We start from the raw sequence: 12,549 nt of genomic DNA on the forward strand, positions 1-12,549 counted from the left end.
TATTTATTTATTTTTTAGAGGGGAAGGGAAGGAGAAAGAGAGGGAAAGAAACATCAGTGTGTGGCTGCCTCTCGCACGCCCCCAACTGGGGACCTGGCCCACAACCCAGGCATGGGCCCTGACTGGGAATCAAACCCAGGACCCTTAGGTTCGTAGGTCTGTACTCAACCCACTGAGCCACACCAGCCAGGGTTCAATCAGTTGCCCTTTGCATGTGCCCCAGCTAGGGACCAAACCTGCAACCCAAGCACGTGCCCTGAAGGGGAATCCAACTGGTGACCTTTTGCTTTGTGGAATGATGCCCAACTAACTGAGCCACACTGGTCAGGGCTGTACTGGGAGATTTTAATGAGGTATTTGTCAGAGCACTTGACACAGAGCATGTATGTGCTCAGTGTTTCTTCCCTTCCCTTAGCTTGGCAGAATATAGTTTACGAAGGAAAGCTGAGATACACTGAAGCCAGCCCTGTCCCTTGGGTGGGTGTCAAATTGGAGGCCTCTAGACGCCGTGCCTAAGAAACAAAAACAAGACCAGATGGTTAAGTAAAGCTGCTCTCTGCCTGCCCATGCTGTGCGTCAAACACGTAGCTGATCCTCGGTCCATGGGCACGTTTGATGGGGGGGGGGGGTCATATCTCCACATCAGGCCTGCCACAACCCAGTCAGCTTGTGACCAAAAGTAGTCATTTGCAAGACAGCTGGCCTAAGGAACAGTTTTTATGTGTGAAGCTAATTAGTCCATGAAGTGTTTTGAACTTGGCTGCCACTTGTGTTGAGCCCTGACAGATCCCCATCACCCACCCTCTGCCTGGCTAACTACTCCTCCTATAGACCTCTATCCTCAGTACTAGATCTTCACAGAAGCCTCCCAGACTGCTAAGCCGGGCCTAGACAAGTACCTGCACTTTGCCTGAGCTCTTTGCCTGCCTTCAAGTCCTGAAGTGACTGCACATTTCAGTATCAGGGCTTTTATTCACCAGATTGGAACCTCCCGAGGCAAGGACAAGGCTCATTTTGTTCTGCTCTGTAACCTCAGCACTTAGCCTAGTGCTTGGCATGGGGTATGTGCTCCAGTGATTTCTTGACTGACCAGGTAATCCCTGTGGTCCCTGTCGGCCTTAGGAGTCTAGCTTGGATCACAGAAGGCGGGATGTTCCTCTGTAACCCCCAATGGCAAGGCCACGGCTAACCGGCCAGAGTCCATTCTGAGAAAGGTTTGGGACACCCTGAAATGAGATCTCTCTCTCTCTCTGTCTCTCTCTCTCTCTCTCTCTTAAAGATTTTATTTATTTATTTATTTTTAAAAGATTGTATTATTTATTTTTTAGAGAGAGGAGAACAGAGGGAGAAAGGGAGGGAGAGAAACATCAATGTGTAAGAGACACATTAACTAATTGCCTCTCCCATGCCCCCAACGAGGGACCCCGCCCGCAACCCAGGCGCGTGCCCTGACCAGGAACCAAACTGGCAACCCCTCAGTTCACAGGCTGGCACTCAATCCACTGAGCTACACCAGCCAGGGCTATTGACTTATTTTTAGAGAGAGGGAGAAAGAGAGGGAGAGAAACATCCGTATGAGAGAGAAACATCGATCGTTGCCTCTCGCACACTCCTCGATGGGGGGACTGAACCCACAACCCAGCCATGTGACCTGACTGGGAATTGAACTTGCAACCTTTCGCTTTGTGGGAAGACACCCAACGAACTGAGCCACACAGGCCAGGGCCCGCCTCCCTTCTTCTCTCCTTCCTCATCACTACCCCTAACAAGGTGGTGACAGAATCTTGAGTAGCCATTCAGCCCCCACCACAGTAGAGAGGGAGAATGAGCCAGCCATCCTAACAGCTCTTTTGGGTTCTGACAAAGGAGAGCAAGCCAGAATGAACCTAGCACCAGCCCTGGGTGTTTCAGATCTCAGAACAAGGCCCTAAGGCCTGGGTGAGGCAGACAAAGCCAGTGAGTGCCCCCTCCTGGCGTACAGTCTGAGGCTGGCAGATGTGTAGCAGAGCGCGAGGTCAGGAGTCACAACAGCTCAGGCTCTGGCTGCCAGGAGAAACGCGGCTTCTGGAGTTGGAGGTCAGGAAGCTCCCCTCTTGCTGAGTGTTGGAGAAGAGTTCCAGAATGATCAGGAGGTGTGAAGAAAGAGGCAGCCCTGACGGAACCATCCGTCAGAGGCTCAGACTGCAACTGCTCTTCTATGGGTTGGCTTAGAAATCAAATTCCATTCTCAACAAATTTCCTTATTGCGTGCAAGCTGCTCTCATTTCAAGAGTGTCAACTACACGGCCCAATGCAATTACATTTTAAGCACAGCACTCACTTGAAATACAGCACGGATTTCTAAACCAATGTTAATCACATTACAGAGAGAGTGGACATGCTCAGCAATCTGAAATTCCACCTTAGCCAGAGAGCCTTTCCTGATGAGTTAGAAGAGTTCCCCCATTTGTTGGCTCTGCTTTTGCCTGTTCTGCTCCCCTACTGCTCTCAGGTATGCATTTATCTTTATTCTTGTACATGATGTAGGTGTGTTCGTTGATTATTCATTCTGCCTTGATTACCTGTTCATTCGGTTCATCACATGCCCTTTGTGCCTGAGCAGCCTTTCGGCTGTTTCTCTCTGGTACGCCTCTGTGCATGCAAGCCTGCCCTTGGATCCTCTCCTGCGGGGTCTGCCCCAGCCCCACCCCTGTTTCATAAGGATTCTTTGAGAATAAGAGCTCAGGGAGCCATAGACCGAAGCTGGTGATTGCTGGGACAATATGTGGCAGCAAGTCCAAGCTCCCCCAGAATTCAGGCACCGGTGATTTCTATCTAGGAAATGAGTCTAAGATGCCTCAGCATCACCCTGGTCTGTGAGACCGGCCCGCTCCCTGCGGGCTGGCCTCCCCAGTGATGCCTGCACATAGATTCCTCCCATGGTGGCTGGAGAAGTGACCGTCTGGGTGCCCCCGGTGACACCCAGCCTGCTGACCAAGACCTGGGGGAACCACTTTCATGGGGCAGCTGATAGGACAGAAACCAGAATCAGGCTGCTTATAAGGTGTGCGACTGACTGGCCTCCGGAGTGCTTCCCCGTTGGAAAATCTGGGGTGCTGATCTCTAGGTTGTTCCAAAAGTCTTCAAGATCACCGTTCAGGTGGGAAAGGATTCCAGACTCCACAGATACCCTGAATTTCATGCTTGCTCATGCTGGCTTGGATCTCTCTCTCTCTCTCTCTCTCTCTCTCCCTCTCTCTCTCCACCCCCCTCTTCTCTTTCTGAGTGTGTCTCTCTTCTCTTTCTCACTCTTCCTTTTTTAAAAAAAGATTTTATTTATTTTTAGAGAAAGGGGAAGGGAGGGAGAAAGGGAGGGAGGGAAACATCAGTGTGTGGTTGCCTCTTATGCGCCCCCAACTGGGAATTGAACCAGCAACCCTTTGGTTCATAGGCCAGTGCTCAATCCACTGAGCCACACCAGCCAGAGCTGGAGGGGGCTCTTTTGAGGTGCTCCGCTCCCATGGCAGCATGCCTCCAACACACGTGCAACTACTTCTCCCATAAGCTCATAGCTTCTAGCCCTGGCATAATCTCCAATAACCAGACAGGCAAATACTGAATAGTGTTTCCTTAGAGACCCAGAGATAACAAGGGCAGAAGGACATTGATGACGCCATGGGGCAGTGGGCCATCCCACTCTCACAACAGGTCCAGGCCAGGCCAAGGTGCTGAGGGGCAGGAAGCCTAGCAAAGAAGCTACTTGGGGATACTGCCTACTTAGGTCAAGTGGGATATGCCAAGATGACACTATGCAGGTAGGATGTTCTATTGTGGCTACTTCCGGCCAGGTTCCACCTTTCGGTACTGGCAACCCCCTAAGCTGGGGCTACGGGGTTTGATTATAGAAAGTCCAGGGGGCTTCAGATAGAGGACACGGTATTGGCCAGGGAGATGCGGGGAGGTATTCCAGCAGTTACGACTGAGTCCTGAGACCTGACATTTGATTTGCTGATGGGACTTATGAGGAGCTCCCACAGGCTGGGGAGGTGGAAGGCAGACTTGTTGTGAATTCCTGGCCGGGGGGGAATTCCTGCAGCAGCAGCCAACCAGCCACTTCCCAGAATGTAGTTGTTCAGGTTGATATCCAGCTGCAAAGGGGATCCCAGATGGTGCCCCGGGCCCAGGGAGTCATGTGGTTGCCTGAGAGATGTTGGCTCTCCAAAAATCCCACTTTGACTACCTAGCAAGCAGCCATGTCGCTATGGAGGCAGTTGGCTGAGGGGGCCAGACCTGAAGGTGACACAAGGACTGGAGCACTCTGTCATTAGCCAGATGGTTATGGTCCAGAAGGTTGGATGTCAGGATGAGGGAGCAGAGCCAGTGAAGCTGGTTGAAGGCCTGTGAGAGCCCCCTGCAGCCCTTGTGGGATGCTTCAGCTGGCTGCTCTGACAGCCCAAGCCTTGGTCTGGCCTCAGGCGCACGCCCCCACCCCCGCGCCCCTTGGACTTTTAGAAGGTCGTGAGGGAGGCAGATTTGTTTTACACTCCACGGACCACTACCAGCAAAGTTTGGAAGCCAAGGCCCTGGCAGAAACACTCAGCCTGGCTGTCAGGGTCAGGGAGAGAAAAGGGTTTTGGGGCCCTGGCCGGATAGTTCAGTGGGTTAAAGTGTCGTCCCAACACACCAAGGTTGTGGATTCGATCCCCAGTCAGGACACCTGCAAGAAGCAACCAATGAATGCATCAGTAAATGGAACAAAAAAATCGATGTTTCTCTCTCTCTCTCTCTCTCTCTCTCTCTCTCTCTCTCTCTCTCTCTCATCAATCAAGAACTATGTCCTGTGAACCAGAGAAAGTAGGGTGGAATTAAGGAGGAAGAGCTGGCCCCCATTTGCTGATAAAGAAAGGTCACTGTGACATACACCACCTCACTCCAAGAAACAAGGGTGATTGTTCCTCCTTTACAAATGATGACAGAAGCTCAGAGGAGCAAAGTGACCTGCCCAGTATAGAGGATTTTAACCTGAGTTGGGCTGACTCAAACCCCATGCCCCTTCCACTCTTTATCTTGCCTCCTGGAGCGCATCTTTTTCTACTTCAAAAAGCCCTTGGCTCTATGGCAACAGGAAATTTGTTTCTATCCCTGAATGAATCAGGCGATCCTACTGTATACAATACTATCGATACAGTCCTTCAATATTAGCGCTAGAAGAGGCCTCAGAGACTCCTTTGAAAGCTGAAACAACAAAAGGCTCGGAGAGGGGAAAAGGCTCATCCCAGGGGTTAGCAGACCTGAGTCTGCCCCCTCGAGGTCTGGCCCCGGGGCTCACCAGCTCTGGGTGGAGAAAGGAGGGTGAGGCAACAATGAATCAGCTTCTGGATTCCTTGGGTGGGGGCTGCCTATCCCTCCTTGCTCTTGCTTGGCGATGCAACACCATTCAGGACAGGAGAAATCTACCTCTAGCCCATCTTTTTAAAATATATAATTTATTTAGTTTTAGAGACAGGGGAAGGGAAGAAGAAAGGGAGAGGAATATCCATGTGTGAGAGAAACATCCATGTGTGCTTGGCTCTCACGTGCCCCCCAACGGGTGCCTGGCCCACAACCCAGGCATGTGCTCTGACTGGGAATTGAACTGGTGACCTCGTGGTCTGCAGGACAATGCCCAACCCAGTGAGCCACACCAGTCAGGACACTAGCCCTTTCTCTTGGGAAAAGGGTCAACCAGAGAGGTTCTCCTCCCACCCCAACGCTTCCTCGTTGTCCCCCTGACTCCAAACATAATTTACTGGGTAACAATGGGGTCTGAGGTAAAAACAGGTGGGTTCAATTCCTGAGTTCACCACTAACTAGTCTGATAATCCTAGGCGAGTTCTGTTCCCCGGCCCTCAATTTCTCATCTGTAACATAACCATGCTAATACCTGCCTCATAGCATAGTTGTGGAGACACAACACAGTGACATCTATGAAGAGCTTGACACAAAGTGCACATCTATAAGTATTCTATTTGTCCTTCTCCTTTTTAAAAATTTGGTTTATTTATTTTTAAAGAAAGGAGAAGGGAGGTAGAAGAGAGGGAGAGGGTCATCGATGTGTGGTTGCCTCTCACACATCCCCAACTGGGGACCTGGCTTGCAACCCAGGCACATACCCTGACTGGGAATCGAACTGACGATCCTTTGGTTTGCAGGCTGGTGCTCAATCCTCTGAGCTACACCAGCCAGGGCTCACCCATAGTTTTAAAAAAATGGTAGCATGACTTCTCTGGCCCTAAGTCTCTTTACCAGGCAAACTCTTAGAAAAACATGGTTGCTGATTTCTCCCTCTGAGGGGAAAAAATCATGCACTTCATCCTTTGGTCTTCATCCACACTACAACTTCTCTAATCTAAGCCCAGCGCATCTCTCACCCGGCTCCAGTCTCTGCCCTCCTTCAAGGCAGCTGGACCTCCAAGCCAGCAATTGTAACTCTCCAGTTCCCGGCTTGAAAATCTTCAATGGCTCCACACTGCCTGCCAGATGAAGTCCAGCCTCCTTCCCAGGTTGCAGGCCCTTTGTGATCTGGCCCCTGCTTATCTGTTTTTGAATCCTATCACTCCCCCACAAACAAACATGCATTTCAGTCATACCTAGCTACTTACAGTGACTGGAATACCCCTCATGGATTCACCCTTCTCTTTCTGGCAGAGTTTGACCTGTCCTACAAGCTGCAGCTGAAATATGATCTCTGGTGAAGGCTTCCTCCGTCTCCCAATTTTCTTCCTTTTTTCAAAAAAGATTTTATTTATTTATTTTTAGAGGGAGGAGGAAGGGAGAAAGAGAGGGAGAGAAACATCACTGTGGTTGCCTCTCACACGCCCCCAACTGTGGACCTGGCCTGCAACCCAGACATGTGTCCTGACTGGGAATCGAACTGGCAGTCCTTTAGTTCGCAGACTGGTGCTCAATCCACTGAGCCACACCAGCCAGTGCTATCTCCCAATTTCTTGGCTTCAGCCTTCTAGTCAACTGGGCAGCACCCTCTTTGTACTCCCTGGCCAGTTGTCATTACCGGTATTGTTTATCCCCACCCCCGCCCAGACTCTTCTCCAGTTGAGCCGTATTCTCTACCAGGCTCTCTGCTAATGTAGACATGTTATCCCACTGAATCTTCACACCACCCTGTGAGGCTGGTACCATCATTATCTCCATTTTACAACTGAGAAGACTAAGGCTTAAAGAATCTAGGTCGGTTATCTAACATCACTCAGGACATAGTGGCGATCCAAACCCAGGCTGACTCAAAGGCTTCATTAACCCTAATACTTAAGTACCTAGTCTTTACCGGTTTAAGGGGTGTAGTAACTCTGGGAGAGGCTTGCTAAATTTGGGCAGAACAAGTGAAATCTCTTTAGGGTCACATGCCCTGATGTCCTTGAGGATGCAGTGACCTTGGGGCAGACCACTGGCCAGTATCTGGCATCTGGCTTCTTCCATTTGAGACAGAGCAGGGTAGGACAGGAAAGAAACTCGTACCTTCTAAAAAGAAAATCAAGCAAAGTTTCAGGTACTGACGCTGCCTACTTCAACAGCTTACACAAACGCCCCTGGCCATGCTTGGAAAGAGGTCAAACAGTCCTGGGCAAGACAATGACAGGTGTTAGGGAGAAGACCGAGGAGCAAGTGGGGCCAGAGTTTAGGCTCCAGCTGCCACCTGGTGGTCAGCCTTGGAGAAGCACAAGCCAAGGGTGGAGCCGTGGCTCAAGCGAGCCGGGCCCTGGCTGACAGCCTTCGTTCATTCACTCCTTCATTTACCCAGCTCTCCAGTTGATTTCTTCCTTCACACAACAAAGATGTTTCGTATCAGGCACTGTCTCACCACTGGGAGTACAGCAGGGAACAAAACAAAGGCCTGCTACCCGCGGAAGGAGCCGGAGACCATTATGCTGAGTGAAATAAGCCAGTCACTGAAAGACAGATACCATATGATCCACTTATATGTGGAATCTAATGGACAAAATAAACTGAGGAACAAAATGGAAACAGAGGCATGGATACATGGAACAGACTGACAGCTGTCAGAGGGGAGAGTAGGGGGAAGACTGGATGAAAGAAGGTGAAGGAATTGGCCAAAGAACATATATGTGTGATGCACGAACATGGACAGCGGTATGGGGGTTGCTTGTGAAGGGGTGCTGGGTAGAGACAGGCAAAAGAGAAAAAAGTGGGGACAACTGTAATAGCATAAACATTAAAATATACTTTTTTAAAAAGGCCCTGGCTGCTGTAGCTCAATGGATCGTGTGCCGGCCTGCCAACCAAAGGGTTGCCGGTTCGATCCCCAGTCAGGGCACGGGCCTGGGTTGTGAGCCAGGTCCCCATTTGGGGGCATGTGAGAGGCAACCACACAGTGATGCTTCTCTTCCTCTCTTTCTTCCTCCCATCCCCTCTCTCTAAAAATAAATAAATAAAACCTTAAGAAGAAGAAAATGCGTGCTATCTCTGAGCTCATATTCTCGCAGTGGGAGACAGACAGAAAACACAGTGTGTTAGATGGTGATGAATACTACGGAGAAACCGCATGCGCAGAAAGGGGAGGCCGAGGCTTTGCCATTTTAAATATGCCTCCCCGAGAAGGCCAAACTGGAGAAAAGACTTGGAGGTAAGAGAGGTAGCTGTGGGGATGCCTGTGAGGGGACAGTTCCGGGATAAGGAAACAGCTGGAAGACCCTACCTAAGGCAGGAGCAGATGTGATAGACCGAGGAGCAGTGCAGCTGGAGCAGGTGAATAAGGGGCGGCGCGATGGGAGGTCAGCAGAGAGGCAGGTAGGGGTTAGCTCCTGTGGGGCTCTGAAGGCCTCTTCCATGTACTGAGTGAGCAGGGAAGCCAGGGGAGGATAACTTGCCCAGCATCACCCAAGCTGACAAGGGACAGTAGGCATTCTGTCTCAAAAGTCCATGCTGTGCTGTATGGGTAGGGACAGAGACATAGACCAGTGGAACAGAAAAGGGAGCCCAGAAACAGACCCATACAAGTCGGCCCAACTGAGTTTTGACAAGGGTACGAAAGCAATTCAACAGAGGAAGGACAGTCTTTCCAACAAATGGTGCCAGAGCAATTGCACAACTGGACAAAAATAAACACACACACACACACACACATTTTTTAAAACCTTGGCCTAAACCTCACATCTTATACAAAAGTGAACTCCAAATGGGTCACGGACTTAAATGTAAAACATAAAATTATAAAACTCTTAGAGAAAACAGAACATCTTTGTGACCCAGGGCTAGGCAAAGAGTTTTCGGGCTTGACTCCAGAAGCACAATCCATAAAAGGAAAAGTGGATAAATAGGACCTCAGCAAAATGGGGAACCTTCGCTCTGGCAAAGACATATTTTATGGACACACACAGAAAACCAGGGGGCTCATAGCAGCTTTATTCATAGTAGCCATAAACCGGAAACGACCCAGATGTCCTTCATCAGGTGAGTGGCAAGACAAACTGATACAGCCACACCACGCACTACTCAGGGATGAAAAGGAATGCACTATTGATACCTGCGACAACTTGCATGAACCTCAAGGGAATTATGCTGAGTGAAAAAAAGCCAGTTCCAAAAGGTTACATACAATAGCAGGTCCTCTGATAAGGTTGTCTCCTTCAGCGTCATTTAGGTTTTTTTGGTGGTGGTGTGTTATTTTTTACAGGTTTTATTTATTTATTTTTAGAGAGAGGGGAAAGGAGGGAGAATAAGAGCAAGAGAAACATCGATGTGCAAGAGAAACATTGATCAGCTGCCTCTTGCGCGCCCCCAACTGGGGAACTGTCATGTGCCCTGACTGGGAATTGAACCGCCAACCTTTCAGTCTGCAGGCCGGTACTCAATCCACACTAAGCCACACCAGCCAGGGCTGAAGCTTTCTATCTCTGATGCTAGACGGCTGCTAGGGATTCCCTTAGGCCTATTTAAGTGTTCCCCTGTGTGCCACATAAATTCGTCTCTCACATTACCAGTATGCCTCCACACTTTGGGAAAGGCTGGACCAGTATATCTACTACAGTAGGTTCTTGAATTACATGGTTTCATTTCCTTTCAACGTTGATGAGATGCCCTAAGAACTTAACTCTTGTTTATATCCATTAGGCTATGGTAAAATTGGTTTCGTTACATTGTTTTGTTTAACATCGCAGAAGCTACCTACGACATTAAGTGAGGACTCAGTGCAGCGTCTCTCTCAGAGCTACCATGGGCACAGTCAAGACATTGTTTATCTAAGTCCTTTAGAAATAACTGCTACACAAATAGGTACGCAGCAGCCCCTGCTTGCTTTACATGATTCATGAGGGCAGGACTTGTGTCTGTTTCATTCACGGTAGGGCCTAGAACAGTGTCTCACACATAGGGGTCATTCAATAATATCGAAGTGTTGCCGTGATTGGTGTGGCTCAGTGGGTTAGGTGTTGTCCTGAAAACCAAAAGGTCGCCAGTTCAATTCCCAGTCAGGGCACATGCCTGGGTTGTGGGCCAAGTCCCTGGTTGGGGGCAATGTTTCTCTCCCTCTCTTTCTTCCTCCTTTCCTTTCTCTCTCTAAAAAGAAATAAATAAAATCTTAAAAAATAATAATCAAAGTGCTTCAGGTTCCCTACCTATGCTGTCACCATTCACGACTGAGTCTCGGTATCATCTCCTCTGAGAGGACTTCTGTGAAGTCCCTGGAGAGGCTTCCATCCTGTGTGTTTCCATCATACCCTCTGTGCGTCACCGTGATCCTTGTCTCTGTCCCTCACCTAGTTGTTAGAGCTTTCTACTATTCTCCTGGACTCTAGTTTCTCCTCATCCCATCTCTATGTACTGGTGCCCAGTGAGTCTTAGCTGTGTGACCTTGGGCACGTCACCTAACTTCTCAGGGTCTCAGTTTCCTCAACTGCTAAATGAGGGGGCTGTGCTAGATTAGAGCTTTTTATACTCTTACTTAGGGCCCTTGAGTCCTTCAGACACCCTGCCTTGGTGTCCTGGGTGCCACTAAGCGGGTTAGGGAAAAGATGGGCTGAGTTGGCAGGCTTCTGTGTACATCCACTTCCAACACAGCAGCCCTTCAAAAACTTGGTTTGGAAAAAGAGTTCTGCTACAGCAAAAAGTTTAAGTACCCTTATACTTACATGGTTTCTAAGGGCCCTTTTGGTTCCCCTAAACTAAGATTTTATAAAAATTTCCGTACACAACAGGATGTTTTAATTGAATGCAGTAAAATGTTTTCCACATAGTAACACAATAAACAACGAATTTTAATTACTTTTTAACCACTTTTTAATCTTGGCATCATCCCAAAATAAGATGCAATGCAATACTTATGACAATCTGAATATATAATATGCACTCTGAAAGTATCAATAATTGGCAACTCCCATAAAGACTGTCATTTTGGAAGCCATAGGGAAAAATGGCTTACAAAGTTCAGGATCAAATTCAAATTCTGGATTTTTTTTTTCTCTTAGACAACACTACAGCTATGTCTTAATCCAAGCAAATGCACGGGAACAAATTTTCTTTAGTCTCACTATTACTGTTTCCCAGGCTCCTCCACAAGCACTATGTTTCTTCTTTGTAGTCCTGGCCAAGACTGACCCTCAAAGTTCAGCTTCCTAGAGTCATTTGAAGTGCCGACAGGCCAAATACCAGGTAATTTGCCAGAGCCTCCCTTCCTCCCCCGCTTCTAAAGTGGCGAGAGAGTTTGCCAGGGAAGGTTTATTAGAATCACCTGGGAAGCTTTATCAACCTACGCTTGGGTCCCACTCTCCTCTCCCTCTTGGGTAGCGGTTTTATAGCTAAGGGCTTTGTTCTGCCCCACAGCAAAGGTCCTGTCTATCTTTTTAAAGCCAGCTCAATTTAAGATGGATGGAGTAAAAACGATTGAATTTAGAAGACACTGGCTTGGCCGCAACTGGTTGTGCAAGTGAATGAACCTTTCTGGTGTCAGTTTTTTTCTGCTGAGTTTTGAGGTCCCCTTCCAACTTTGAAGTTCTGTGACAGCATATAATGTCTAAGAAGCTTTCTGAATTCCTGGCATAGAGTGACTTGTCATTTTGTAGTTTTCCAACAGCCTGTGCGATGTGACATATCCACTAGTTATATACTGTCCTGTATTGCCCTCTAGTTGTTTTTACGTGAAAATTTTTTTCTTAGCAACATTTAGTTTAAAAGCTTATTTTCCAGAGCAGGCGGTGTGCATTCTACTTAACTTAAATCTCCTAGGACTTGGGGGTATGTCCTAAGATAATGAGTATATATTTATATTGATTTGTTCAAAGCAACGACTTCCCCGAATTATATTTTCACATCAGCACTGTCCAGTGGAAATAAAATGTAAGCCACAAATGTGAGTCCATATGTAAATATAAGTTTTCTAGTAGGCACATTAAGGAAGTGAAAGGACACAAGTGAAATTAATGTTAATATATTTAACCCAATATATACAAAACTATAAGCATTTCAACAGTGTACTCCGTGTAAAAATTGAGATCTTATATTCTTGTTTTGTAATAATTTTTCAAAATCCGCTGTTTCACATTTATAGCACATCTCGAT

This window comes from Furipterus horrens, unplaced genomic scaffold (genome assembly GCF_987537825.1).
Source record: "Furipterus horrens unplaced genomic scaffold, mFurHor1.1.pri manual_scaffold_17, whole genome shotgun sequence".
Classification (NCBI taxonomy): Eukaryota; Metazoa; Chordata; class Mammalia; order Chiroptera; family Furipteridae; genus Furipterus; species Furipterus horrens.